This window comes from Paroedura picta, chromosome 8 (assembly GCF_049243985.1).
Source record: "Paroedura picta isolate Pp20150507F chromosome 8, Ppicta_v3.0, whole genome shotgun sequence".
Classification (NCBI taxonomy): Eukaryota; Metazoa; Chordata; class Lepidosauria; order Squamata; family Gekkonidae; genus Paroedura; species Paroedura picta.
Genome location: NC_135376.1, coordinates 38630507 through 38657327, shown reverse-complemented (window position 1 = coordinate 38657327; position 26821 = coordinate 38630507). Strand labels below are relative to the sequence as shown.

The 26821-nt window shown below is 40.7% G+C and overlaps 1 long non-coding RNA gene and 1 pseudogene across 2 annotated transcripts; one reads left to right on the top strand and one right to left on the bottom strand.

Moving 5' to 3' along the window:
- LOC143843301 (uncharacterized) lies at nt 1-26065 on the top strand. Of its 2 annotated transcripts, none has more exons than XR_013233526.1 (5): nt 1-2465; nt 3273-3378; nt 4614-4752; nt 17802-18784; nt 24440-26065. It is a non-coding gene; the product is annotated as an uncharacterized LOC143843301 (long non-coding RNA). The 2 variants fall into 2 exon arrangements; XR_013233525.1 differs by having other exon boundaries at nt 17802-24584; nt 25111-26065.
- Nucleotides 3602-3710, bottom strand: LOC143844098 (U5 spliceosomal RNA; annotated as a pseudogene).
- Nucleotides 26066-26821: the final 756 nt, after the last annotated feature.

Here is a 26821-nt window from a genome sequence, read left to right as displayed (position 1 = left end):
AGCCCAGGAGAGGCATTTTTCTAATTTTTGAAGAGCAATGGGAAGGTGTCATCCACCCTTCTGGGTCTATCTGTAATTGAATCTAGGTCAGTATTCTAAAGCAAGAAAAGTATGCTCCTCACTTTCCTGCATCAACCTAGAATTTGGGGGAGGGGGGTCTCATTTCATTTCATTTAAAATGTAATGGTGGATGAACTGATAAGCAAATGGGGGTGGGGAGAGGCTCTGCTTAAAAGAAAAAAAAATAGCATGGTTTTAATATGCTTCCAGGTGGGGGGAAATGATTTACATGGGGAGTTTATTTCCTCTTTGCTGATATGAAAGAATTACAGATACAAAACCCACTGATCTATAGAATAAAAAAAAGAAAAGAAATGTTATTTTCCTGTAAAGGTATCAGTTCATTTATATTCATTTAACCATCCATCCATCAATTCAGTTTCTCACTCCTTGCACCGACTCCTTAGCTCTGTTAAAGCTGCCTCACCAATATACTTTTCTGGAATATACAATGAAGTTCTCTTTTAAAAAACCTGGAGGTTGAAGTAGGCAAAGAGGAAACCTTTGCTCCCCCCTAGGGATGTGCAGGTATAGATGCATTCTGACATCTAAATATATAGACAATGAGGACAGGTGTGTGGGTGTACATCCACATGCCTCCACATGCATTTATAACATTTGTTTAGTTTATAGTGTTTGTGATTAATGTAATACCTCGTGCAAGGAAGATGTGTGCGAAATGACTGTACAATTTTTTTTTAAAAAAGAATTCCATTCAACCCATAGTATATGCATTCATTTACACATCTGTATTAAATATGTACTGCCTACAGAAGCAAACCTTCATATACTTCCATGGTGGTAAGGCTATTTATATAATCTTAAGTGTCTCTGTTACAGTGAAAGAGAAAGTTCTCTCTCAATTTTCAACGAGAACAAAAAGGGCAGATTACAATTGCCATGATGCAGAAATGTCCCATCTAGTTTTAAAATCAGTAAGAGATTTTCATTTGGGGGAGGGAGGGATAGAGCTATGGATTGTTTTTTGTAACAGTAGTCAAAAGGAAACAAAGCCCAAATCTTTTCTTTGCCTTCGGTGATGTATTCTAACATTAAACCAGTCTGTTCTCTGAAATGTTGTTATAATTACTTTAATGCTTTAAATGGCTTTTCTCCAGTGTTTGATTCTTGCAGGCTTACTCAGGTGAACAGTTGCAGAGGAGTAAGTGGCATTGTTGCCCAATGGAAAAGGTGAAATCAATTAATTTCTTGCTGGTTGCATAAAGACAGAAATAAGGTTTTGATTTGCATAATGACAAAAATGTAATAATTTCAATAGGTATGTTAAAAACATGCTTGGGACAACAGGGTGGGGGTCATGACTCTGTTTCTGTGCATTCTTACATAGGATTAAATGGCCCTGAATCTAGTTTTGAGTAATTGTGTACAGGATCATTCTCCGTCTCACTGAGAGCAAATAAGTCCTAAAACCTTTGCATTTAAAATAGATTCTAAATAATTTTCATTGGATTGTGGCCTTCTTTTGTTATTCTCAGTTTTTATATTTGATAAATTCATCAAAATACTAAATTCACCGTATTCACTAAAAGAGCTATCATGACATCTGGGCTTCCTTCTCAGTCTTTTAAAATATAAACAGACAGATTAATCAAATACCTAGAAATCAAATATTCTCATTATAATCACACAAGCAAAGTGACAGGGATGTTTCTTGTCCAACCACTGGGCTTTCCAGGCTCATACAGTGATCAGAATCTGAAAGGGAGGTACTTTTTGTGTTCTGAATTCTTCCTTGAGTAAATGTGCTATAGTCTCATACTATACAAGGGATCTAAAAACTGTGAATAGCTGTTAAAAGAAAGTGCCAGAAGTTAATTCGCATTGTAAAAGCAGCTTTAAAATGCAAGCACTTGTGGAAATCAGAACTCTTGGTAGTAGCACACTGGAGGTTTCCCATTTAAATCATGCACCGACTGCAGGTTTTGTGCTTGATTTGCAGAAGACCAAACTCCCTGGCAGTAGGATTGTCACATGAACACAGAGGCCTGGCCTAACCAGTCTCATTTCAATCAGTGGGAATTTGGTTGTACATTTCCACAAGAGTCCAAAGGGATTTGAAAGGCCCATTTGGGTTGGGAACTGAAACACTGCCACAGAGTGTTTAATTTTATTAATCTTTTAAAGCCCATTGCTTTTGAACAAGTGGCCATTTAAAGCAGTTTTGCATAATTATCCATTTAAGTGGTGTTTGAGTTGATTCTTGATTTTGCATTATTATTATCATCTTGGGTTGTGTGAATGTTCTTGATTCACTGAAATGCCCTCAGGCCTCTCTCTCTCTCTCTCTCTCTCTCTCTTGAGTCCTTTCCTCTGAGATGCACTCAAAATCCTTTGCCATGCCATTGGAAGGCTGACACATAGGGCTGAGCCAGCCTCAAGATCTGGTGAGTAAATCTTTCTAGCATCCCTCTTCTGCTGTTTCTCTCTGACATACAGACCTGTTCCTGCATTGGTCCCAGAAGTTACTCCAATGGCAAGGTACTACTTTATGTTGTTTGTCCCTTTTTCTACAATCCTATCATTTACTGCAGTATTCTTTTTGAAACAATCACAGAACCACCTTTGGAAAGCCAAGGGTAGGCTATTCTGTTAATGGAATCTGTTCTAAAGGTAAAGTTAAGAATTTTTGTCTTGACTGAGGCTCAATGAGAGAACTAAGCACATGTTTAAATCTCCTTTCCATTAAAATGCAAGGCCTGTAAAAATGCTCTAATTTGTCTGGATTTCTCCCTGTATTTTAGATCTATCTATGAAACATTTTGCATATCTGCCTAATAATGTTAAGTTTGAACATGACATCAATCTATCTATCTATCTATCTATCTGTCTGTCTGTCTGTCTGTCTGTCTGTCTGTCATCTTACATGGCTACTTATCCATCTTAGGGTTCAGTTACCCGATGCAGTAACAAATCCACATTTATTCTTCTGCAGCATCATAAGCATCCCTTCCAAGTATGGATATTTGATGTGGAAAGGATGAAACTGAAAATGACACAAACTAGAACAACAAAGAAAGCTTCCACCATGCAGATAGAACCTCCTCCCTCCCAACCCAAAATTCTTTCTCCTAAATGGCAGCCTCAAACTTTTGCCTGAGGTGGCAATTTATGGGAAGAATCCAATGAGATGTTTTTAAGTGTTTCATGTGCCACAAACTGAATTTTGGATGGTTTCATCTTATTGCTCCTAGAATAATTATGAAGAATACTCAAAACATGCTGGATGGTGCTAACAAAGGGAGAGTTGTCAGGACTGTGATGGAGCAAACCTTGAAGAGTTATAGTGCACAACAATGGGTAACATTTTAAAGGCTTTTATAAGGGGTTTTGTATTTCCCTTATCAGCAGTGCAAATGTAAAACCTATATAGGCTAAAATGTATATTTGATTTAACCGCTCTCTTCCTTTTCCTGCCCATCTTATGTGAGTGTGCACAAATCATGTCATAGAATCATAGAATCATAGAGGTGGAAGGGGCCATACAGGCCATCTAGTCCAACCCCCTGCTCAACGCAGGATTAGCCCTAAGCATCCTAAAGCAAACAAGAAATACTCATAAATGTTCCTCTCCACGGAAATCTTTAGTAAAAAGTGAAAGATTTATGCGATCTGAAGAGAAACCAGAGTATAACCAGAGTCAGAAAGGGTCAAAGGCAAGGGTGAGCAAACTGTAGCCCTCCAGATGTTCATGGACTACAGTTCCCATGAGCCCCTGCCAGCATTTGCTTTAAATGGCTTTAAATGGCATTTGCTGGCAGGGACTCGTGGGAATTGTAGTCCATGAACATCTGGAGGGCCACAGTTTGCCCACCCCTGGTCAAAAGGGCTCTTAATGTGGGAAAAGAATCAAAGTTTTTTCTTCCCTATACTGCATATGTGGAATATCTAATATTTCCCACTGGATCAGCATACAAGCTAGGCAATATGTACTGATAAAATACATATTTGAACTAGAAATGTGAGGCCATCAAAGGTCTTGTTCCTCATTCTGGCAATTTGCAAGAGAACAGTTTACAATGCTTGGACCTTAGTCCATACAGAAAACAATTTCAGAAGGTTTTTTTGGGGTGGGGTTAACCTTTGTGTGGATACTTTTTCTTCATCCACTAAATTTTGTGAAATTAGGGCACTGTTGATAACAGAGTTGGTTCTGGCTGCTGAGGAATGTAAAAACACCACCACTACAATGACCGAATACGTCTTATTCTAGTATAAACTTGCATTGACTAGAACTCACTTCATCAGATGCATATTATGGATCCTCAACAGAGAGACATTTTGCAAATGGCATGATCAAGTTCCCATGAAATGCAGGAAAGAGAGTGACATATAATAATGCAAAACACGTGTAATCAAGAAAAAGTGCAGAGATCATACACAACAGTGTTAAGTGACAATCTCTTTAGTTTTGCTGTCTGGTTCATGAACATGTCTGATGGGATGTGCAAAATAATTTCCTCACTGATTATGTCATGTTTGTTTGTTTTTGACTGCTGCTTCATATCTCCGCTCCGTGCCTCTGGCTTGCCAAGTTGTGCCTGCCTACTCTGGCTGTGTGGAAACTAACCTCAGGAACCTTCCTTCATGAAACTTCCTTACATCTTCTCATCCTGCTCTGTGAAGCTTACAACCTTGGATCTCACCTCAAACTGTGGAGTTGTGCCAGAAACAGTAAGCAGATTGCTTTAAGAATTCACACTTTTGACACCTCTGGTCTACTCTTGCATGTCAATTCAAAATCTGAAAACGCGCGGTTTTGATTTTGTCCTTGACGTCCTGATTTTGCATTGATTGTTTTGCTTGTTAATTTAGAAGCAATTACAGTGCAGCAGAATGCCACAAGACAGAAGAATGTGTTGGATGACCCCATGCACTTTTTACTGTAAACAACTATGGGATAAATAGGCCAGCCTCCTTCTACCTTAGTATCTGTCAACATAAACGTAATCCCAGATGTCTTGATATTTCAGTCAGATCAGATTACATGGGCCTGCTATGCACAGTTTTTGCCACTTAGACAAAGCATAGCCCACCACCTTATGTCAGTCTTATGTCAGTACTGTGTCAAAACATCCATGCAAAGGTTGTGGTTTGGCCAGAGATTTGTGTTACCTAAGGGAAAACAATATAACTGTTACACAAGAGCAACATGTATTCAGGAATGCATAACACAGCTTCAAGCATGCAAAAATAAATTAACATGGCACCTCCTGTGATAATAAACAGGGATTTAGGTCCCTGTTTTAGGTTGTAGGGTCCTAGGTACTTAGACCATCCTTTTACTGTGATCACACTGTATTGCCATAGTTCATTTCCTTCATACAGAAAAGATGCACTCCAATAACAAACCACTAAGTGATTACAATTCAACATGTAATTTCGATATAAAGAAGAACTGGTACCCCACTTTTCATTAACTGAAGGAGTCTCAAAGTGGCTTACCATCACATTGCCTTCCTCTCCCCCCAAAAGATGCCCTATGAGGTAGGTGGGGCTGAGAGAGCTCTGAGAGCACTGTAGAGAAGTGGAGAACGAAACCCAGTTCTCCAGATTAGAGGCCGCCACTCTTAACCACTATACCAAGGCAGCAATTTTATTTTTTTGACTAAACAGTAAAAAAAGCTATTATCAGGGAAGCAAATGAGGTTGTCTGGAAGCAGAGCAAGGAAAGTGACTTGCTGATAACCACAGTGGCCACCCTGGTCCCACCAGTTCAGGTCTAGAGAGCCAGTTTGGTGTAGTGGTTAGGAGTGCGGACTTCTAATCTGGCATGCCATGTTTGAATCTGTGCTCCCCCACATGCAACCAGCTGGGTGACCTTGGGCTCGCCACGGCACTGATAAAACTGTTCTGACCGAGCAGTAATAACAGGGCTCTCTCAGCCTCGACCAACCCACAGGGTGTCTGTTGTGGGGAGAGGAATGGGAAGGCGATTGTAAACTGCTTTGAGCCTCCTTCGTGTAGGGAAAAAGCAGCATATAAGAACCAACTCTTCTTCTTCTTCTTCTTCTTCTTCTTCTTCTTCTTCTTCTTCTTCTTCTTCTTCTTCTTCTTCTTCTTCTTCTTCTTCTTCTTCTTCTTCTTCTTCTTCTTCTTCTAGTGCTTTAGGTGCTAAATGGTTGCTGGGCAGCTGAACTTTTGGCCCTTCAGCTGTTGTTCTTGCAATCTGGAACTCATGAGAAATATCTTGGGTGAAGCATAGTACCTCCCTACTACTGAGTACATCCCTCAATAGTACCCCAACCAGTCAGCAGTACATCCTTTGAACACTAGTGATGTAGCACTGGTCCTCCTTGAGGTTCCCTTACACCGTGGGACCATGGAATATCGGTCTGAGACTTCTCTGATCCTTGTGATAGGTGTGACAAGAGTGTGTCACTTTTCCTTCAGCCCTGAGGCTGGTGAAGAGATGAGTATGGCAAGCGTCATTCATCAAGGAAGCAGATGTCACAATAAATTCAGCTCTGAATTGTGGAAGTGGTGAGCTTCCTTTGCCCTGAGTCCACTGCAGTTCTGAAGCAAGTAGAAGGACACATGTTTCCTCTCAGTCTTCCTAATCTGAAGCCTTGCCAGGCAAGGGTTGAACCAGACTGCCAGTCTTTGTTGCTACTTTGCCATATCTGTCAAAGTAGAACCTACATTGTAGGACTTGCTTTCCCACAATGTTTAGGGCATTTGTGGAGCAAAGGGGTATTATTGCTGTTACTAGATCTCACCAGTGCTTAGTGATCCCGGTTTGCATGCTCAGCCCTGGTGGGACAGATAATGATGATTGTTCTTATCGTCGTGAAGGGGTAGATCATAACTGTGGCATTTGTCATTCAAAGACATTCCCTTATATTTAGCAATGTGATGGAACTGGTAGTTTAAAGGCTTGCTTAAGATTGCACAATCCTAGTTAGAACAAGAACTTAGAGACTGCTGCACAAGATTTTTTAGTTGGCTGTCATAGTTGTTTTAAGGTATTCCTCATTATATTATTCTTTATCTATGGCCACAGAAATATTGCAAGCACAGGCTAGTAAACATACAGGGCAAATTCCTGGTGAGGTCAAAGGCCTGGGGGTTGGCTGGCAATCAGCATCAAGCAGCACTACAGGAATCACAAAGCTCAGCCTGGATCAGAGGTGCCTATCATGTTGGTTTGGGTGTTGATTCACTTGCTGCCTGCTCCTCTGATACTACCAGCCAGTAGCATCGCTGGAGGAGGCAATGGATGATCTGAGACCCATTTAAGCTTGCCAGCCTTGCTGTGGAACATGCTAGAGATTTCAAAGATAGTGTCTGGGAAGGATGGATGGGGGGGGGGGGAGAGGATGGTGTGACAGCACTTCCTCCATGCCTATATAGGATTTCTCCCAGATACCAGGGTAAAAACCATAGAGAATAGGGAATTCCTATAGTATCATTCAGAAATGACATCATTTCTGAGCATCACAGCTGCTGGCCCTCACAACACTTCTGCATGATGCTCTAGGAATTCCCCCAATCTTATGGTCACTAGGCAATTGGCAACCCAGGACCCATTGTTGGTATATAGCTGGCTAGGTTTGTACTGAGTTGCCCTTTGAGGGCTGGCTTGTAATGGTACAGGGACTAGTTTTCTTCTGGACCATTTCAGGGCCTCTGAAGATGATTGAAGTGGTTGGGTAGGTTCACAGGAGAGTAGGCAGCCCTACTCTAACCTAATACATAAGAACCTAAAGGTTCTTAAATGAGTCACATTTATTTTTTGTGTAATTGCAGTATGTATTTTATTGATCCTATGGGATTCAACCCAATATGTTACCATTTGTAACATTTGGTGCATGCAGTCCTTCCTCCTCAGAGTTCAACCCATTGTATGGAAGGCTGTTTGGCTGGGGAATAATAGTGGCCAGATCAGTGATCAAGTGTAATCCTGCAACACACATTGGGGGGATTGGTGGGATTGAATCGCCCTGACATTTGGAGAGAAAAGAAATCCCCTCAGCGGGGTTTTCTATGGAGTTACAGTAGACTTTTGTAATGTTACTGTGGTTTTGATGACCGTTTTCTCCTCACTACAATTTTATCTTTAATCAGTTCTGAGGTTTTAAGTGATGAAAACAATAATAATGTGGCTGAGCAACTTCAGAACAACTTAATTACATTACAGTACTTATCTTTACCGCAGCTTCTCCTCAGAGCTATTTAAGTTCAGTTTATTCAGCATCAGTATGAAAAATAATCTTACAGGATACCAGTATTGGTCTGCAGTAAAACAGTTTGAGTCAAGTCCAGTAGTAACTTAGAGACCTAGAGGAGTTTATTGGTCTCTAAGATGGTCTCTTGTTGGCATCTAAGGTGCTCCTGACTGAAATATAAAAGTAATTTTGATTCATAAATAGATAATAGCTGCAACACAACCCCAAATTCAGCAGTCTCAGATCAAGCTAATCTTCTCCCATAGTAAAATCAGACATTAAATGGAGCAAGAAGAAGATGTGAAAAATCCAGTCTGCAAAAGTTGCATATCCTAGGTGAATATAGTTTTATCTGTAGAATGTGTACTTGATTCAGTTTTCTAATCCCACTCTTCCACCCTGGAACTCAGAGTTGAATACTTATGTTCCATCCCCTTATTATATCACGAGGCAGGTTAGAATGATAGGCCCAAAATCACCCAATGAACTTCATGGCAAAGGGGTCTGAACCTGGGTCTTTTCAGGTAAAAATCTAACAGCTTAATCAGTATGTCACAGTGACTAGGCTCTTACATGTTCTGGGAAATTCTTCAGTTTCTGAGGGAGGAAAATAGTTTTTTTCTATGGAGTTTTATTTTGATGTGACAATTTATCAGCTTGTTACACAGTCATACTGGCAGCAACGTGAGCATGTTAATTGATAGATTCAGCAAAGATACAAAAGAAAGGTGTAAACAATACAGTTACTTTTTCCTTATTATATACATGTGATAGCTGGTATTGTTCTAAGGCAGGCTGTCTAAGTCACAGTATTTGTCCAGGCAGTCAGAGCCAGCTTGGTGTAGTGCAGGGGTAGTCAAACTGCGGCCCTCCAGATGTCCATGGACTACAATTCCCAGAAGCCCCTGCCAGCATTCGCTGGCAGGGGCTTCTGGGAATTGTGGTCCATGGACATCTGGAGGGCCGCAGTTTGACTACCCCTGGTGTAGTGGTTAGGAGAGGGATTGTTAATCCAGAACTCTGAGGTAAAAAGGTATTTCTCTGCACCGAGGAAAAGGAAAGAGGGGAAAAAGAAATAAAAATATTTTAAGGCACATGAATATTTCCTAAAAATGTTATCAGGCCTTGTGCATTCCTGCAGTGCCTCTTATTTCAGTTCTCACTCCGTAATGAAACTACACATGGTTTTTGAGTTCTGTGACTGGAAGACGGATGTGTCTTTTGACATATCAGCTTCTTAAGGAAACATCCAAATGATAAGCATGATATGAGTCAGGCCTCTAGTTCTGAGGAGTTAGTTCTTCCCCCCTCACTGTGACATAGGCAAAATTATTTCCCTGACATACAGAGTAGAACACTCTATATGTCAGGAGAAAACTTTTGTCTGCGTCATACCAGTTACTCCTCTCAGGAGTTTTTAGCTGCTTTGCCTTTCTTCCCTGGAGATCCACAGCTGTGTTAATTCTGAATCCAGAGCCCTTCAGTGTGCTTGAGAAGCATGAGAAAAGGGACAATACCTCTGCAGAGGGGGGACCTGCCACAATTTGCCTGGTCTGTCTCAGTTACTTTACCTTTAACTAACAACAACCAAAGCCAAAATATAGTCCCAGGACTACCTAATCTGAAGCAAACACCGGCAAGGAAACAAGGATTAATTCAACTGTTTTGTAGCTCAGCACAAAAATCTCACAGGGTAAGACAACTGATTGAAAATGGAACAATTTGAAAACTTTGAAAAAGGGTGTCAGCATTCCCAGCCTAAGCAAATAGCTACAAAATGAATTCCTTTTTATACCTGTTTTTACCCACTCAGTGTCTACATGCAGAGTGTGAGAAAATGGTGGGGGACAATGGTGGCCTCAAGCTAAAGACATTTCAGTATTTGCTGACCTTCAGTTTTGCTACATGATCCATCTTAAAATGCCATTTGGTCCCTTGTGAACCTTTTCAGTGGGATAACAATTCAGGCTCTTTTCTTCATTATAAAGAAAAAGGGGGGGATAGTTTTGCTCCTTTTCTTATGTCCTCTGATATCGCCAACATATGTTTAGTTTCTCTCAGCATCCCCTTTTCTCTTTCCCCTTTGATTTCAGTTTAGAAATACCAGCAAGTTATTCTGTTGTTTCAGCAGTATCAGGTATTCTTCCCATTCCAGAGACTTTCAAGTGCATGCACAGAAGCAGGGCCTATTTTGCTCCTGTGCTCTCAGTCACAGCTCCACGTAAAGAGGACCCCAGTGCACATGTGAAATATCTTCCAACCGTGAAGAAAGTGGCAGCAGCTCATGGTTAGTCTGAGTACATTAGAGAATCTTCGGTGCTTGAGAACTCCAGTGACATTTCTCACTGGAGAAAGAGCTTTTCCATCTTGAATCATAGTCATTTTGTTCTCAGATAAGGTGACCAGATTTTAACATTGGTTAAGCGGGACACCATTGACCAGGGGGGTTCTTGATTCAAAATTTGGTCTATATGGAGCAACAAAAAGTTTCATAGAATGTAAAAATAGTATTGTAATATATATATATATATATATATATATATTTAATTTCAACGTAAGTACAATTTGCCAGGTACCCCCAGATGTCCCTCCAAAAGTGGGACAATCTGGTCACCTTATTCTACGACTCAGGCCAGGTGAAAAGTGGTAATTGCCCAAGGCTATCCAATTTGCTTAATGGATGGGACTTTTTGAGAGCCAATGTGGTATAGTGGTGATAGTGCAAGACTAGGAGATCATAACCAACTTCAGAGGGTTGTTGTTGTTGGTGTAAAATGGAAAACCCGAATATGATATTTTAAATAAATGGATAAAATTATGCATTCAGATCCAAAATGTAATTCATGGTGGCCCAGATCCAGCAAGGAGTAAACTCTGAACCAAAACAGATATCCCCTTATGGTGGCTTGTTTACACTACCTACACATAAATAAAGATCCCTCATATCAGACAGCTTGGCAAAGGGAACTCCAGCCCTGAGATCTGCATTCGTAGAACGATGCAGCCCATTGTACTCATGAGGTTTCCCCACCCCATAGTTTTTGCCATAGCTAGGATGGAGTATACAGGCCAGAAAGATCTTTCTTCTTTGGGCTGATTATCTGTTGAAATGTGAAGGGGACAGGGAGTTCCTTGCATGCTGCTGGCCTTGCACAATCTACTGATCAGTGTGGATGTTTTTAATCTTTGGCCATTTTCAGAAGCAGCAAACTGTCTTTGCATTTCCTGCATCTCAGTTTAAAAGTAGCACTGACTTGTTCAATTGGAAAAAAGAATAGCCTTTGTAAAAACCCCTTCTGAATTTCTAATGTAGTTCCTTTTAAAAATGATTTAAGCATCATTCTTGCATAATGCAAAATACTAAAAAACATACATGGTATTAAAGTGAGTAATACCTACATATAAAATGCTAAAGAACTTTATGATAACCCAAACATTTATGACCATACTGGTGGGTTCCTTATGTCATTGCACTTAAGTGGTATCGTATTCATTCTCCTCTTGGATTCTCCTACCTAGAATGGAAAAATCAGGAAAACACTAACCTCAACAGTGAGGGATCTGGTCACTGTTAGTGTTTGCTGCTGTAATATAGACAAAATACTATTACTACCACTAAGAACTTTTCTAATGTTGCGGGTAGCCTTTCTGACTACAGATGACCACACTGACAGTCTTTGAGTCATGTCCCCAGTGTGCAGAACAAACCCCACTGGCTTATTCTGATGGAGATTCCTTCCTGTCACCTTGCTTCCAATGACTTCCTTTTATCACTGGGATTGCACTGCAGAGTGTTTTGTACCTCTGGGCGGCTTCAGCCTCATATTGCTAGGAAGTGGGACTAGTGCAAGGAAGAAGTCCCTTTCCAGAATAAGACACTGGTCCACAGCCCAGCTGTAGGATGCAGTGTCACATTAGCATCTAGTTACTTTGGGAAATGATAAAATATTCCCAAGATGTATCTCATGATGTATATTAGGATCTTTTGATGGTGGTTCAGCCCAAATTATTTCACTGCCTGTGAATCAGTAAGAATTCTTACTGATACTCTAATATATGAATCACAAAGGAAAGTAGTGAGACATCATCAACATTAATTTTAAGGTATGGAAATGGGAAGGGTTTTTTTATTGCAACTTTTTAATTAGCAAGTATTCTTGCTGTAGTGGTTAGGAGTGCGGTCTTCTAATCTGGTGAGCTGGGTTTGATTCCCTGTGTCCCCACATGCAATGAGCTGGGTGACCTTGGGCTCACCACAGCACTGATAAAGCTATTCCGACCGAGCAGGACTATCGGGGCTCTCTCAGCCTCACCCACCTCACAGGGTGTTTGTTGCAGGGAGAAGAAAGGAAGGTGAATGTTAGCTGCTTTGAGACTCCTTTGGGTAGAGAAAAACAGCATATAAGAACCAAGGTGTTTAAGCTCTGTTTGGTGTGCTTAACAGTCCCCCAAACTGGGTCATTGAAATGATGGGGGCCTGGAAAATCAATTTTCCCAAAAATGAAATACAGCAATTGTGCACTGGAAAATAAGGAGTTGCTACTAGCAAGGCAACAGGTTCCAGAACAAAACAAAATGGTGGAAGATGAGTCTTAACATCCCTTGAAAATGATAACAGACTTATATGAATCTGTGAGTGAATTTACTCTATACACACAAAAGCTTTCAAGTTGCTTGCAAGTGTGTGTTTCCCTTCAATCAAAGTTTTGACTTTCAGTCTTGCTGACAACAAAACTTTCACACTCTTTTTATAAAGAGTGAGGAAGAACCTAAGGCATCCAGAGATAAGGCATTTGAAATTCCATGGATTTCAAGGAGAGAGAATGTGTGCTTAAACCTTTTTCCATTGAATTCAGTGGGAATTCAGTGCCTATTACTGGATCAGTTATGTTCCCAGTTAATAAATGTACAGATAGGAAAATAAGCCTGTATTTCTCAGACTTCAGATTTTTCTGTTGTTGCTTTTTGTTGTGTTTCTTTACATCTGTTATACATAGATAAAAGAATAATTAACATAGTTTTGGGATCAAAAAGATGGTACATGGAATTAAGTCCCATTAATTTTGATGTGACAGTTCTACACAAATATGCCTCAAGTCTTTATTTTAGAAATATGCATAGAAGTGGAAATACACTGAGATAATTGTGACTGAATAGTTTACAGATAGCATCCAGTTTGTGCCATGTGGGTTGTGGTTCTGTCATTACCCCTACTAGAGGACCAGGTTGTTGTATTAGTTAAGAGCAGTGGCATCTCAACTGGCCAATCAGATTTGATTCCCCACTCACATGTCTGTCTTGGACCAGTCACATTTTCTCTCAGGGCTCTCTGAGCCTTACTACCAGGGTGTTGATTATAGCAAGAGGGAGGGTAGGTAATTGTAAGCCACTTTGAGACTCCTTTGGGTAGTAAAAAGTGGGGTACAAAACTCAACTCTTTTTCTCTCCTCTTCTTCTACATACCATTACTATGTATGCTGGATAAGTACATACCTGTCTCTGTAGTCCTTGACATCCTTTAAGAATCTTGTGCACTTGAATTCTCTTCAGGTTTGTTCCATGCTCTAATCCAGTTTCCCGCCACTGCATAGTTTTGCATCCCTTTAACAGACCACAGTGCTAGTGGCTGTTGCCAGTGTTCCAGCTCCAGGTGACAGTGATGAACTCAGGTGACATCCTGGACCAGCTGTCCTGCAACACCCATCTCAATCCTGAGATGGTAGAACAGGCATTTTACAATGGTTGCATTTGATTTCAAAAAGTCAGAGTAGATCCAATGCACTGCCGAATAAGCACTAAAATACAGCACAATCATTATTTTTATACATGTTTTCCATACTTATTTAAATACTGGGGGCCAAGCCCATTGCATTCAGGAATACAATGAGCACTAGATTAGGGGGTGGAGTGGAAGAACTTTGTGGATGGCCTCCTCCTCCCCCCAGGACCTGGAAAGGCTGCAGGTAGCGGCAGGGGCAGCTCTCATGCAGCAAAGATCTGCAGCCTCTAAGCCTCAGAGAGAAGTGGAAGGAGGAGGGGGTGGTTAGGGGTGGGGGATGGAAGGTGACTGGCTAGCTGCTGGACAGACAGGCTAGACAGTTGGAGGAGGAGGCACTCAGGGGTGGGACAGCTGTCTTGAGTGGGTGTTAAGCGCTGAGTGGCACTTAAGCCATGAGATCATGATCCTCCTCCAAGGCCTTACCAGAAATATTAGGTGTAACATGGCAAGTCTCTAGGGCGGAACTATCCAATGTAGGGCCTGTGGGCCAGAACTGGCCTGTCTAGGGCTCTTGTCCTGCCTGCAAACAGCTGATTACCTTTACTGCCAGATGACAGAGGCTGTGCATTATGTCCCTGTGTACTGGCTCAGTGCTAACACATAACAGGCAATGGAAATGGGAGGATGGACATCTGGTATATACTGTAAGAGCATTAATGTTTTAAGCATGTTTGTATGTTGAGTAAAAAATATTGTTAATTGGGTTCGCCTGTGTCCCTTATAAAGTTTATATCTCTGATACCTGGGATTATGTTTTATGGCACACATGGCATGGACTGCCAAAATGAAATATGTCAGGTTGAACCCTTGTAATAAATGAATTTAACATCTTTGCTCTAGGGGAAGTAGGGTAGCTATCAATAGGCGTGGGACATATGCATCTCTTCTCACCAAGCCGGTATGAACTTGGAATCCTGACTGTATAGTCAGAAGGTACTCTTGGCTGATCTTCCAGGTCACAATCAAAGTTAGGGGAGAACCATTAGGTAAGGAAGGCAAAAATAAAGCACATTTATTTTCAGCTGAAATCAATGGGACTTTCCAAATAATTGTACTGAGGGACATCAGTGGATGTTAAATGCAGATTAATCATTTGACTCCAGATAACATAACCCTGCTTCATCCACTCTCTTAACCTCAAAGCTTAAACAGCCTTTTCATCTTTGTGCCATCACACATGATACGAAGCAGCACTAAAATGCAAATCCTCAAGAAGGTGAAACTTACTCTTGAAACTGCTGGGAATATTTTCATCTTTTAGCGGGTAGAAAAAAAATAAAGAGACCTTTGTAGAGGAAACTGATATAATGTTTAAGGTGCATTTCCTCTTCTCTTCAAAAATCATATTGTGTGAAGTTTTTCTAGGGAAAGCTTGGTTGTTTTAATAGATGCAAATATATACCAATTTGTTTTATTGTATTAGCCCAAGCCATAGCAAAAAGAACAACACACAAAACAAAACAAAATACCCCTCCAAAAACCCAATAAAACCAGATCACAGTAAAGTAATATCTATATAACATCTATTAGAAGATTAAAATGCAAGATCAATATTAAAAACATAAACCTTGACAGTTAAAGAAACAGAATTATCAAAAACTGACAATTCCTATTGTCATAAGAAGTGATCCAATGTAAAGCTAGTTAACTATTTGTTGCCCAAACATGCATCAGCTGGTTTTCAATGTATCTTTATATCTGGGACCACAAACTTTGCCAGTTGCAGTGTTACTCATTTACCGTCATCTGCAAGTAACATGACCAATTTGTTCTGATCCAACCTGCCTGAGCATTGTAATAAAATATTCCCAAGAGATCTTTCATGATCTACTGTGAGCCTTGGGCACCAAAAAAATCTCCTCAATGAACCTATGGAGGCAAGAGCAGACTTGTTCATTATATGGGGTCTCGTTATACTGACATCTTAACATTGTCACTTGTAAAGCATCCAGATTGCTTTAGTAATGGCCTTCTTATGCTCAAAATGAGACAGATCTGTAAAACAGGGTGGGAGGGTTAAGGCGGGGGGCAGACTGCTTAAAAAAGAGAGACAATTCTCTGAATACCTAGTATTCCAGTATCTACGTAGACACACATCTAATAATCTTTATTTATTAAACTTGCAGACAAACCAAGCCTCAATAGAGACTCCTCTGAGAATCCCAGTTTAGCCAGTACATTCATTATATGACTTTGACAGGAATTAGTTTTCATTTCAACATAAGCCAAAGTTAAGAAATCTGAAGGAGGACAAAAGAGAATTTTCAACTGAAAATGGGATTATCACATAAGAAACTGGAGCCTGTTAGAAGTTATCAGATGGAGGGGGAGAAGGATGACAAACACCTGGGAAATTTTCCCCTCTGATCCAAATTGCTTTCTTCAGTTGTTGTAAGTGCATCAGAGCTTCAGTAGTGTCAACTTCCCCATCTCCCTTCAGATTCCAATCTTAACTAACTCTAACAACCCTAAACACAGTTGCACCCTTATGTAGAAGCAAATAGACTTAGACAGGCGTATCACTGTGGAGGATTGCACTGTTGACTGCTCACAACATGTTGAGTTCCGATCAGGTCCACTAACTGAGCATGTGGATGTGTCTTTTTGTACACATTTTCTGGAATGTGGAGGGAGTTGCTCCCCAATATATTAAAGAAACCCTGTCTTCTCTGTGGGCTTATTTAGTTTGTCGCCCCACTGAAAAGCACTCAGCCATGTGCTTTGCTCTCAGAAGTAATGGTAATGTGAACAGGAATGCTGTACAGTCATCTGGAGCATGAAAGTAGAAGAGACTGGGAGGGGGAATTTGGGCACTGACATATCAGCCATGCCACGTGTTCAAGAAGGATCCCTTTTGAGAAATCTCAGCTCACTCAGTCACTTTATGGGAGGAAACTGGGCAAGGAGTCCTTGGTTTTGATCCTCAACATACCACACGGGGAGAGGGAGCACTCTTCATTCTTTCCATCAGTGTCTTCTCTCGGTGGTGGTAAGCGACTGTTTTTAATATACCGTATTTTACCATGTTCATTTTTCTTTACTGACTGGACAGGATGAAACAAAGTGCAATGTCCTAGGATTGTTTGGTCACCTGAACAGACATGTCCAAACTCTCCAAAGGAGGTCACCTACACAGTCTCCTAGGCACAGGAAGGTTAAAGACTTGTTTTTTAAAAATTGCTATAGATTGATGGGCCAAAACTCTTCAGCACTGGATGAGGAAATGGGTCTATTATATGAAGAAAAAACCCTAATTCTGTTCCCTGTTATTTCAGGATGTCTTTTAACCCAGAAATTCATACATGTATAAAATTATTAATGTTGTGACATTAATGTTTGACATCTAGTTTTAATTTGTACATTTTTGAATATAAAAATAACCTAAATGCAGCCTTTGAGGGTGGCTGGAGGTTAAGCCCCCACCATGTACTCTTTTGAGGGAACATGGGATTAAAGAAATAACTAAAACACTTTATTAGATGTTAATTTTGGGAATATTCAGCCATGCATACTGGGGACTCATGCTACCATGATCCTGCCAATACACGCACTGTCACCATTCACCTCACATAAACAGGTAAAGGAATCTGGTTCATACAAAGTGGTGACCAAAATATGCCCACTCTGTATGCTTGCTTAGATACTTCCAAATGTAACCTTCTGAAAAGGGCTCAAGAGTATCACGATAAGAAATAACAATTAGCATTAGTCTCCATAATAAAAAAAAACAACCCATAGAATCAGTCCTGGATCATTTTATTTGTTTATATTTCTAGGCTGCGCCTCCCCATGAGGAATCTCGAGGTGGCTTATAACACATCATGCTCTTGCTGATACCCTTCTGCTCTTTTTGTGACACTGATGCTCACCCAAGTCCAGAAGTTTTCTGCTCCACTGCCTTGGTACTGGTAATTGTCCTTGGAAAATCTGGTACTGGTAATAGTCCTTGGAAAATAGTCCTGTAGGAAAATCTCACAAAGAGACAACTTGTTTAAAGTGATGGCTTCTACAGTTTCTGCATCAAGAGGGCCCTTCAAAACATTTCTCAATAAGAGAGGGAAAAAAAGAATCCCCTCCCAAGCTGCACTGAACCTTCAGTTCTGGCCATGACCGCCTTAGCTATTGGGTAATGCGCTCATTTAATGGTTTTATTTAGATCCATTTTTCTATATGCAAATCCTTAGGATTTGGCATTACTGCAAGCCAGTTTAAAGCAGTGTTCATCCAGTCAGCTGCATTTGTTCAAGAATCCTGCTTGCCCTGTATTTTCATTTCTTCTCCTAAAGGAATGTAGTGCTTTTTGTGTTTTGAATTGCTATGGAGCATTCTTACTTTGTTAGATACATCACTAGCATCTTCATGGCTGTGTGACTGTCTGTTATTTCCTGGGTTCTGGACATTTAGGGTCCTGAGAATAAGTACTGCTTTTGACAGGTAGACCATTAACATTTTGATCTCCCAATTCATCCACAAAATGTGAGGTTCATTTTCATAAATGCTAAAGTTCAAAAGCAGCATCTGAACTTTTTGTAATTTTGAAATGCTACTTAGTTCTGAATTTCTGCAATAATTGATTTCATTAATTCTGAGAATTTCACCACGTCCCTGGTCACAATATGCAAACAAATTAACACTTATTTGCTCTCTTATTTTAGTTTTTGTTCACTAGCTACAGATGGAATTAGTGGCATCATCTTAACCTGGCCCTGGACAAGTAAACCAATGGGGACCCTTCTTTCTAGCTTTTATTCCTCTCAAGGTAAAAACTCCAGTTGCACTGAATTATTTCATTGGGCTGACAAACTGGAGTAACTCTGCATAGGATTGCATTGTTAGTTTTTCATCCTTTAAAAAAACAACACCTTTTTTTACCATGTTATTTTCCTGTTTTCTCCACTTATTGGCTGGTGCGACTATTCACCAAAGAAGGATGGCTATTTTTGACAACTTTAGATTATATCCTTTAGCTGCCTAGGTCTGCAATTTTAAGCATAAGTATTTGGGAGTATATCCCACTGACTTTGGGATAGATTCTGGCCTATATATACATAGGATTGCATTGTAAATTACAAAGGCCCTTTGTCAAATTGTTTGCTTTGTGTAGTCTAACAGTGATTTAGCAAACCCAGTGTGAGAAGGAAATACATCTATCAGCTCTCTTAATTCTAAGATTCATTCATAAAATGCCATGACTGTTACATGGGATGCGAAGAGAACCAGATTGGTATAGTGGTTAAGAGTGGCAACGTCTAATCTGGAGAAGTGGGTGTGATTTGCCATTCCTCCAGCCAGTCAGTCGCAGTTCTCTCAGAACTCTCTCAGCCCCACCTACCTCACAGAATGTCTGTTGTGGGGAGTGTTAACCAAAATGCTCTGTTCAAATATTGGGGACACGCTGAAAGGTGGTTAACTAGCTAGGGATCTGTTTTGCACAGCTTACGAAGTGCTAAAGCCCTTCAGGAATCCAAGCCAGGCAACTAATACTGTTTAAAATCATTTGTAGTTTTATTTACAGAAGACTAAGCAATTTCACCAAAACATACAGCAGAAAGAAATGAGAGGAAATGGCTACATTTGGGGAAGGACATCAAGGTTCATACGATTACCTATCTTGCACAGATGGAGAAGTTGGGTGCATTGAGGGAGGGGGTCAGCCACACAAATGAAACCAGCATCCAAGTTGGGTGTCGCCAGTGGCGAGTGAGCACCCTGGGAGCTCCAAGGAAGGGTTTTTGTACCTTTTCCTTAGCCAGATACACGGTAGAAAGTCACGTAGGCTTTGGGCAAAGGGGGCAGATGCCCCTTTTTGATATAGGCCCAAAAGTTTGATTTATCCAGGATGTCTTGGAACAAAGTGATCAAATAGAATGATCTGGGAAACTTTGGGCCTGGTTTGAGCTAGATAGCTAGAGCAATAAAGCTTTTGGCAATCTGGCATGATAGAATGGATAGGAAGGGGATTTCAGAAACAAGAAAGTACTCCTGAGATCTGCTGTTTAGTGGGGTGGGGTGTCTGGAAGGAGGATGCTCTTTCAAATTGCCAGCACTGTGCGTATGTTTCCCATGGATGCAGGGATGCTGAGTTCATGAGGTCAGCCATGCCAAGCTTCACTGATGCTCTCCAGAGAAAGGTTGGCCTAAGTTTTCTTTTTGTCTAGGCCAGAGCAAATGTCCAAAGTCCAGAGTCGAAATAGTCTTGACTGAGTCTTGATCGAAGAAGCACACAAGTGCTAGTGTCCCCTGATAAGGTCTGTTGTTGTAGGGTTTCTGGCACCACAGAATGCAATCCAAAAGGACTGGTTTTCACTGCTTATAATCCAGGGTCTGGTAGCATTGGTTACATTTCAGGGGGATGGTTGCACTGTTAATGGGAGAAGATAGGTCTTCTCCTAAAAATGTTTTCTGCTAAATTGATGTGGATTTTAGAAGAAAGTTTCATAACCTAGAGAATGATTTCTGTCTACCCTTGTTCATTAATCAGAATGTATTGAGGCCAAATTAAAACCATAATTATGGACACCTGCCCTGACTCACACAGCCAAGCTAATTTAACTAAAAAGATATTATAATTAAAAATACATTTCAAATAATCAATATTCTTTCATCCTTGTGATCAAAGAATGTTCATTGTTTGTGCCATTCTAGCCAAAATCTTCTTATGAAAGTCCTGTATTTTTAAAGATTTACAAATAGATACAGGTATCAAAAAACAACTTTTTAACAGCAGACATCTGAAGCCCCTTTTGCAATCCAGAAAAGGTTGTTATTGGTTCAGTGGTACAGCATTTGTTCTCCAGTTAAGCAGATCAGGTACTGGGTGGTATGAAAGACTCTACCTTGGGGATCCAACAAAGCTGATGAGTGGGAGGAAAAGCTCTCTATTCACTTTCCCCACCCTTCACACATTTAAAAAGAAGGTCTGTCATGACACCTCCTTACTTATCTCCCTTTGAAATCAAAATACCCAAAGTGTTCTAATCCTTTCATCATTTTACTTGGCCTTTTCTGAACTTTCCCCCCCATTTACAATATTTATTTGGAGGGGTGGCAATCAGAATTGTATTCCAAATGTGGTCACATCATATACCGATATGAGAGCATTGCAGAGCTGGATGTTTTGCTTTTAGTTTGCTTCTTAATAATCCCTATTCCCCACTTTGGAGTTGACTTTTTGTAGCAGCTGCCTGTTTTCTTCAAGCAATCTATCTGGAGCGAATTCAGCTGGCAGTAAAAAAGATGAACAAGTATTAAAAAGATGCCTGCCATTCAAGCCCCCCTCAAAAGCCCCTGAAACAGGCAGGCCTTGCAGTGCCTGAAAAGATTTCCAAGGAGTTCCCCTCATCTCGTTAGGGACCCCATTCCACAGAACCAGAACCATGATGCCAGAGCAGTGGGCAGTAGACAATGCCAGATAGATTTCCATTTATTCATCCTCAGTCTTCTGACCATCAAATTAATTGAATGCCCTTCAGTTATAGTATTTGGGGAGAGGGAGAAAAAGTTCTCTATTTCCAGCATCTTTCTCATGCATAATTTTGTAAATCTTTTATAAACCTCTATCATTTTGTCCTTTAGCTATGTCTTTTCTAAACCAAAAAATGGAATATTCTTGAGCTCCTTAATCATCTTGGTTGGTCTCTTCCAGCTCTGGGATATCCTTTTTGAGAAACGGTTACCAGAATTCCACACTGTATTGAAAATAAGGCTGCACCATAGATCTTTACAGGGGCATTATAATGAAGGCTGTTATAGTTATAATCCATTTTCTAACAGTCATAGTCCTGCATAGTCTTTTTTTTGACTGCTGTGACACACTAGGTTGATATTTTCATTGAAATACCTACGACTATCTTTTGCCCTTGGTCTCAGGTACAGACACTATAGCATAAAATTAAACCTTGGATTTTTAAATTGTAGTATGTGTCACTTCACATTTACCTACACTGAACTTCATTTGCCACATTCTTGCCTCCTCACCCAATCTATGGAGAGCATCTTGGAGCATCTTCGTATGGTTTTCACCATCCAGAAGAAGAAGAAGACTTGGTTCTTATTTGCCGCTTTTCCCTACCTGAAGGAGTCTCAAAGTGGCTTACAGTCACCTTCCCTTTCCTCTCCCCACAACAGACACCCTGTGAGGTAGGTGAGGCTGAGAGAGCCCTGATATTACTGCTCGGTCAGAACAGCTTTATCAGGGCTGTGGCGAGCCCAAGGTCACCCAGCTGGCTGCATGTGAGGGAGTGCAGAATCAAACCCAACTCACCAGATTAGAAGTCCGTGCTCCTAACCCCTACACCAAGCTGTCTCACCTGCTTACTTCCCATCCTTAAGAGTACTGTCTATTTATTCCTACACTCTGCTCCGTTCCTTAATCAATTATTAATTTAATCCAATGGCTGGTAAATTTACCCTGGAGTCTGTGCAAGTATATACAATGTCTAGTGGGTCACCATTATTTACATGCTTGCTCATGTTCTCAAAGAAGACTGGTGAAGCAGGACTTCCCTTTGCAGATTTTATGTCAACAGATTTTATTCCTCCATGTGCCTAAGAAGTTTGTCTTTAAATACTGTTTTTGCTACTTTACCTTGGACAGATGTTATGCTAAAGGTAAAGGTAAAGGTATCCCCTGTGCAAGCACCGAGTCATGTCTGACCCTTGGGGTGACGCCCTCCAGCGTTTTCATGGCAGACTCAATACGGGGTGGTTTGCCAGTGCCTTCCCCAGTCATTACCGTTTACCCCCCAGCAAGCTGGGTACTCATTTTACCGACCTCGGAAGGATGGAAGGCTGAGTCGACCTTGAGCCGGCTGCTGGGATCGAACTCCCAACCTCATGGGCAGACAGCTCCAGACAGCATATCGCTGCCTTACCACTCTGCGCCACAAGAGGCTCATTGATGTTATGCTAACTGACCCATAATTTCCTGGTTTCCTCTGAACCTGTTTTAAAATTGCTATAATATTTGCTACTCTCCAGTCTTCTGGAATAATGACTGAATTTTGTGATAGTTTATATCTATGGTTTAGTAGATCACCAGTCTCATATTTGAATTCCTGAAGAGTCATTGAGTATGTCTAATGTAACTTACATTTCTTTTACCAGGGCTTATGTTTCCTTCTTTTCAATTCCTTTCCTTTAAACTATTCCTCTCATTTTGTTAAGTTCTCTCTGTTGACCTCAAATGTTAGTTTTGGACTTCAGGGGTAAGTTTCCATTGACCTGAATGCTGAACTATAAAGCATTGTGGTCACTCTTCCCAAATGGTGTAACAACCTCTCCATCTTTCAACAGGACTTGAAATATTCCCAGAGCTAAGTCCTTTTTTTAAAAAAGTGGTGGTTGTTATCTGTATCTGTTTCTGCTATCTGTATCTGTTCCCTGTTCCCTGTAAACTGCCCTGCACCTTTTGGGGAGGGCGGTAAATAAATAAATAAATAAATTAATTAATTAATTAAATAAAATCACCACCCTCCTTTTTGGCTCTGTGAGCAACTGTACCATTGCACAGGTATTTATGATGGCTAGGAATATCATTTCTGACTTGAGCACGTGTTGAGTCAGTGTTGAGGAGGTTGAAGTATCATAACATTTATCTGCTTCATTTACCTCCCTTATTTCCATATTCTTCTCAAGATCAGCCTAAAGGGTATCATCAGGTGGGTGATAGTACACCCCCACTTTTAAGGAATATTCGATTCTATGCCCTCTGTGATGTACAATGCAACACCTCCAACCAATCCCTCTCTGACTGTTTCCACACTAACCATATTGTCTGGATTTGCATTTTTAAAAGGTCAGTTTTTGTCCATTTTGCACAAATATTTGCTTCTTCAGGTGCAGTCCTGAATTGCCCCCACTCTTCCCTGCGGCAAAGGAATCCCCAGAAAACCAGATTTCATATTTTCAAACAGTGTCTAATGGGTCTAATTCAGAGCTGCCCAATGTGGAAATGCATGCAATCAGGTTTTCCCTGGGCCTGCCATTTTGAGTAGTTTGGGAATGCCCCTTTCCTTGTCATCGCCCTCCCTCCCTTCTTCCCCCTCCCTCCCTCCCTCTCTCCCGAAAAACATACCTTTTTTTTTTAAAGGGGTGGTTGTATTTCAATGCTGTTTCTAAGTTTAAAAAAGCAATCTTGCAGTCTTTTACAGCTGTGCTATAATGTTATAACATTATAGCCCACAGTTGTTTTTTTTTAAATTACATTCAGGACACTTTGGGGGGAAGGGGGAGAAGTGATCAAGGGTGCAGCATGGTGGGATTAAGGGGGTGCATTTTCTCAAAAGCACATTTTTTTTTTAGAGGGGAAGGGAGCAAAGCATGATGGGAAAAAGAGACTTCTAGCTTTGGCATATGGACACCTGAAACACGTTTCCCTTTCCAAATACTTACTGTTTTTTAATTTCACCAATAGATCTAGAACTTCATCAAGTCATCTGCTACATGCAAGGAAATACTACCAAAGGCGGACATACTAAACGTAGAGGACAGCTTCATGATGGAACTTATAGCAAGTTTCAATAGACTACCTTTCTGGAGAGGGAGAGGGAGACAGAGATGTAATTCTAAGCAGTTATTTCCTTCCAAGTTTATTAAAATCATTGTAAAACAATCAAGCTGAAGTCATTTAAGTGAAGCCTATTTAATCCCCATACACTTTTAATTATCTATGTCTCTAATGTCCTGTCTGTTACCTTTTGGTCTAATAATAACTGCTTAAGGAGGCTGTCCAAGGAACTTTCAGCTTTGCTCCTCTCTTACTTTCAATGGCTTTTCTATCTGGAACTTCTTTATCATGACTGCAACCCAGGTGAGGCTTTTGTGTGTGTTTCAAGCCGGGGGTACTAATTATCTCTCTGCTGTTTCCTTCATCCCCAGAAGTAAATGTGTCTGCCAAATTTCAATGCAGCATATTCATGATAAGAACCACAGAGGTTTTGCAGGGATTATGACAGCAAAGGCATATGTTGTGGAAGGTTCCCACCTTCTGCAGCATGAGCTTAACTTTTCACTCTGGAGGAATCACACTGAATTCTGCTGTGGGTTAAGATTTGCACTGAAATTTTCATTTTCTCTTTGCTCTAGGTCCAGGCTGTCTCAGCATTATCCTTACAGGAAAAGGATGGCAGAAAGCTGTTCCACAACATGACATCACAAGTTTTTTCCCATCAGGGTTCTCAAGAGGGAACATTTACTGACATCTTTCTGTCAAGTATTGGACCTGTCCTATTTCTCTGGATGCATAGATGACAGATGGCACAGATGATAGATAGCATTTGGGTACTTGCTAATGAAAATCTGAAACAGGTTTTCTTCTTTATTGAAAATATACCACCAATAAAATATTCTGTTATTTAATCCATTTAATATGCCAGATCTGAAGCAGAGAAGAGACACCAGGAAGGTCTAACTACATGACTGGAGGTCTCACTATATGAGAAATCAGAAACAATTTTTTCTCAGTGTTTTTATTCTTAGTTGGACTGTGCAAGTTATTTTTTAAATATATTTTTTAAAAGCAACTATTTGTTTATTTATTTGTTTAATTTATATAATGCCCCTCACTGTGACCTCTCAGGGTAAAGGGGGAGGGACATTGGTTTGGATTGGGACCATAGCACTGGAGCTGGGAATAGAAGGAATCTTTAAAAAAAGTTCAGAAGTAAATTATTTTATTTTTGCCTGCAAAGAAGGTGGGAGGCAGGAGACCTGTTTTGAAACCCAAATGGAACCAGCAGGGCAACTCTGCCATCTGCCTGTTATCTCATGGCACTTCCTTTCAGTACTTTTCTTCCTGTCTGGCTCGAGTAATGCAAGTCAGCTGGGCTTGAGGGAAAATGGGGAAAACCAGACTGTTCTCCATTTGAGGCGTCTCCGTCTGCAAGCAAGAAGTTTAATTATGCTTAAAACTGGGCCTTTGCCTGAAGGTTCTTGTGTGTAAGAGACCCTGTCTCTAAAGATGTCATCTCCACTGAGTGAAAGGGGGGAAAGGTTACTACCAGACATGTGTCATCCATTGAAACCAACACAAAAGAGGAAATAGCAGATTAAAGAAAACAAATGTATAATAATCATTATAATAAAGAAAAAGAAGGAGGATTTAAAAAAAAATAAAACAAGCCCTCCCATATTAAAGGATACAGATTCTGAGTACATTTCTTATGGAGCTGGGACCTCAGAGATGCAAGGCGTGAGCTGTGCCATTGATCTAAGGCCCTCTTCTGCTCTGGACAGAGGTCAGCTAAGAAGGAAGTCATAGGTAACTCTCATATTCAAAGCAGCACCCTTTCTTTGCTTGTGAGGTCTGTCTTTGAGTGTACCACTCACTGTTCTCTGTGGGCGTGAGTCATCTGTTCAGGTGCACCCACTATGCTCCCCATGGCTCCTTTATGGCAGCACAGAACTGGGCTCTTACGGTCATCCTGCACAAAGAGTAGCTGGTGCACCGTTATCACTCTTTCTGTACTTTGGCTAACTTCAGACATGGGATGAACAGATACCTGGCAGGGTGCTTGGCTTTCTCTGTATGGCTGTTTCTGCTTACCTGTGTGGCAGAGAGAGTGTGGCTTATAGAGAAAAAATAATGGTTTAATGTGGAGCCTCATAACCTTAATCTAACACTGGTGAGAAGGTTATTTGTTATGTGTCAGATACATCATTAAAATATATTGGGGTCCCCCTCCCTGTGCAGTCCCTGAGAAGCGACTAGAGTTCCCATTTGAACTCCAGAGTCCCATTGAAATCATGACAGCCATGTTTATGTGCTATTCTAATACTGGTTTGAGCTGCCTAAGTG